The sequence below is a fragment of the Dryobates pubescens genome, chromosome 11 (genome assembly GCF_014839835.1).
Source record: "Dryobates pubescens isolate bDryPub1 chromosome 11, bDryPub1.pri, whole genome shotgun sequence".
Classification (NCBI taxonomy): domain Eukaryota; kingdom Metazoa; phylum Chordata; class Aves; order Piciformes; family Picidae; genus Dryobates; species Dryobates pubescens.
Genome location: NC_071622.1, coordinates 30,112,721 through 30,116,949, shown reverse-complemented (window position 1 = coordinate 30,116,949; position 4,229 = coordinate 30,112,721). Strand labels below are relative to the sequence as shown.

The 4,229-nt window shown below is 41.1% G+C and overlaps 1 non-coding gene across 1 annotated transcript; it reads left to right on the top strand.

The window, feature by feature from the left end:
• Positions 1-1,619: 1,619 nt before the first annotated feature.
• TRNAL-CAA (transfer RNA leucine (anticodon CAA)) lies at positions 1,620-1,735 on the top strand. Its single transcript has 2 exons — positions 1,620-1,657; positions 1,690-1,735. It is a non-coding gene; the product is annotated as a tRNA-Leu (tRNA).
• Positions 1,736-4,229: the final 2,494 nt, after the last annotated feature.

Below are 4,229 nucleotides of genomic sequence, written 5' to 3'. Positions count from 1 at the left end.
ATTGAAACCACTTCAAGAAAGGCACATTTTGTTAAGACCAAATTCTCTTTTTCCAAGCATTGTTATTCAAATGTCATTAATTTTATGAGTGGAAGTAAATTCAAGGGTTTATTTCTGTAAATCTTCAAAGTAGATGGATTTTTTTGATTGTTCATCTGCTGCAGGACAGATTCTCCAAGTCATCCTAGATACACCCAGTATTCACTAGTACACATACTTCCTTTGAAGTTACTTCCAAGAGATCGTGGGGTACCTTATGATGCCATTGCTCTAATAGCTTGGTGTTACATCTCCAAGCACAGACAGGGTAGCGGGGAAGTAGGATGGACATTTTACATTTACAGTGAGGGTGGTGAGACACTGGAACAGGTTGCCCAGGGAGGCTGTGGGTGCCCCCTCCCTGGAGGCATTCAAGGCCAGATTGGATGAGGCCTTGTGCAACCTGGTCTAGTGGGCGATGATCATGCCCATAGCAGAGGGGTTGGAACGAGGTGATCTTTAAAGTCCCTTCCAACCCAAAACATTCTATGATATTACTGAGACTTGAGGAACAGGAAGAAAATGTGGTTCTTTGCTGTTTCTAGAGCTCTCCACACAAGAAATGTAAGTAGTAGTAGCTCACCTGAATGTCTCATAAGGGATGAAGAATGAAATACATAATCATACTCTGACTTTACAACCTATTCTGAACTTCTGTAAATTTAAATGACCCTGATAGCTTTTAATTAGATAAGTAAATAAATAGTTTGTATCAATAGATTTTAGGTCTTGTTACTAGAATGGGCTGAAACCACATATAGTTTTTAAACAATAATAAAAAAGGATGTTTCAATTTTCAAGTGAAGAACTGAAGAATACCAGGAGGATGAATATCAAGCAGTGGTCTTAAAAATATTCCTGGAATGAATATCATTCTAGTGACTGGCTTGTTGCCAAGACTTTTTATTCTGTGTTTTTAAAAATGCATAGGCTAGGAGAGCCATAAAAGAATGTTTTGTCTCTGGAATATGCTAGAACAAAAGCCAGATATGATTAGACTTTGACACGGACATTCATCATGTCCCAGGCTGAATAAGTTATTAATCCTGAACATATTAAATATGGTATGGGTCGAGTGTCTAACAAGTCTGCAATATTACTCAGCTATAACTACAATTTTAGACTGACTGAATCTTCAGAAACATTCTCCTAAGTTTAAGTTGTGTGAACTCAGCTAAGCAGTGCCCCCACTCCTAGTTTTGTAGAAAAAAAAAACCCATGGGGACTTCTACCACTTTGCCTGACAAGATGAAGCTGAAGCACCAGGATGAGTTTCATGGGCATGGAAAGTGCTTCCACACAGAACACAAGATCCACAGAAGACGTATAGAAACCTTGCACCTCTCTTTTTGGAAGCTTGTTGTGCAGTCTCCTTGCCAAAAAAAAAAAAAATCTTCCTCTGAAGACTGATGTAGTCAGGTGGCCAGAACATCATCACAATGGACCAGCCCTTTGTCTCTCTTTTTTTCCTGAGACCTCTGTGATAAAGTAAGTTTCTCATCTCCAGTCCTTTGTACCACTTTTAAGGGCACACAAGCAGTTATTCCTGTAATTTAGTTGCACTGCTAGGCATGTGCAGTGTCAGGATGGCCGAGTGGTCTAAGGCGCCAGACTCAAGGCGTTCTGCGCCTTCCTGTGGCAGATTGGGTATTCTGGTCTCCGTATGGAGGCGTGGGTTCGAATCCCACTTCTGACACCACTTTTCAGGGGAGGTTTAGGTTGGATGTTAGGAAGAAGTTCTATACCGAGAGGGTGATTGCCTATTGAAATGGGCTGTCCAGGGAGGTGGTGGAGTCACCATCACTGGAGGTGTTTAGGAAGAGACTTGATGGGGTGCGTGGTGCCATGGTTTAGTTGTTTAGGCGGGTTGGATACGATGATCTTGAAGGTCTCTCCCAACCTAGTTTATTATTATTATATCCCTTAGGAAGTTACTAGCCCACATGTACTGAACTCGTGCGGATACTGATATTATTAAATTTTATGGCACTGCCAATATTTATTGCAACGGTAACATGAGAAGCAGTGCTGGGAAATTCTGAAGTTGTAGCATCAAGCCACTTCCACAAATTCTGCATCTAAGTGTAATTTCAGCTTCCCTTGCAATGCTATATTGAAGAGAAAAATCAGGAGAATACCCCTTCACCTCTCCATTAGCAACAAGAGGAGCTTCTTGCCAGAAGAAGGGCTACAGCTATAGCTTACAAAGGTACAAGAATTCTTGAAAATATTTAATATCCTAGCATAAGACTTCAGTAATTTTTGCTCTAAAATTTAGAATAATCATAGAATAGTCTGGGCCAGAAGGGACCTCCAAAGGTCGTCTGGTCTGACCTCCCCACAGTCAGCAGGGGCATCCTCAAACAGATCAGGCTGCCCAGTGCCTCATTGAGCCTCGCCTTGAATACCTCCAGGGAAGGGGCCCCAACCACCTCACTGGGCAACCTGTTCCAGTGTTCCACCACCCTCATAGTAAAGAGCTTGTTCCTAATATGCAATCTGCCCTTCTCTAGCTTGAAGCCATTGCCCCTTGTCCTGTCACTGCTGGCATATGTAAACAGTCTCTCCCCATCCTTCCTGTAGCCCCCTTTAAGTACTGGAATGCTGCTATTAGGTCTCCCCAGAGTCTCCTCTTCTCCAGGCTGAAGACCCACAGTTCCATCAGCCTATCTGCATAGCAGAGGTGCTCCAACACCTTCATCATTTTCATGGCCCTCCTCTGGACCTGCTCCATTCTTATGTTCAGCAAGAAAACACACCTTTGTAGGATAACAAAGATTTGTGAAACCCATTCATACATTCCAGTTTTCAATATAAAAGCATATTCTACCAAAAAAAAAAAAAGAGGAAAAAAAGGCTATTAGACAGACAGCTGTCTGTTTTCTTTAATTCCTAACTTAGATTGTCCTCAGACACAGAAAAAATACTTTAAAAAAAAAAATCACAGATCAGATTGGGTCTTGATTAAGTGCTGATCAAGAGGCTCTCTTAGAATGTTATTCTCCATTTCCTAATCAATTTGTTAAGTGATGGCAATAGCAGCAGCAATAAATATTAATATTAGTGATGAGCAAAGTCATCAGTGGAACCCATGGCACTGCACAATACAGGAGCACAGAACAGCAAGTTCTTGTGTAGAAGAACTTCCACTCTAAAGCCATAACTAAGCAAAGGGATTGCAAAGCCTGTAAAACACAGAAAGAAAAAAACAAAACTGGGAAAGCGTCCAAGAACCCAGGGTCAGTCCACTGTTCTATGGACATCCCAGGATCTGACTTGATTGTTAAAATCTTCCTTTGATGACCCTGCAAAGCCTCCTGTATTGCTTCATATTCTTTGCTTGTAAGGAAATCTCCATTCTAAAGAAGCGTCCTTCCCCATTCTCCTTCCCCCTCCCTCCTGCCAGAAGTATTTTCTCAGAATGGGAAAGCCATACATATTAACACTGCCTCAGACTCCATTACCAGAGGAAAGTGCCTTTTGAACCATGAATTCCTGATACTGAAGATCATCCATTGGAAAAACCCTTCAGCTTTACCTCTGACATTCAAAGCTTTTGTTTATTTCAGTGTGTCTGTAATTTTTAACTCACAGAAACGTTTTCTTGAGTCTACCCAGTGTAACAAAGGAGATGGGAGAGGATAAAAGGATATTTGTGCTGTTCTGTTAAACTGAACCAAGAGATTCTAATATTTCCTCTGAGTTTCAACACCATGATAGCAATAACATAGCTGGAGTCTCAGTATTTCTCCTGTCTTTTTAGGCTGTGGTTGCACACAATCCATAGCATCTTAACTACAGTGACATTCAAAACCAGTTTGACTAAACACTGCCTGTTATTTGTATGATCAGAAGCTTCTTTTATTTAATCCCATAGATACCAAACCTGTTCAGCACAGGGGATACTGTGCACAAAGAGTGAATCATTACAGAATGCCTGCTTAACCTCTAGTTTATTAAAGTCAGGACAGGCTGAAATAAGTCACCCTAAAGCCAGACATGGGCTTCTACATACAAACAAGAAATATTCTAACCAAATCACATTAAAATCACTCAGAAGCAAGTTTGCTTCTGGACAAGGCCCACTAAGATTTGCTACGCTCCTTTAAACTTTTTTTTAAGACTTTTGGGCAAGCGGCTTATACATCCATTGTGTGGCTAATATTAATGGCAGAGCTGTAAATCCCTCA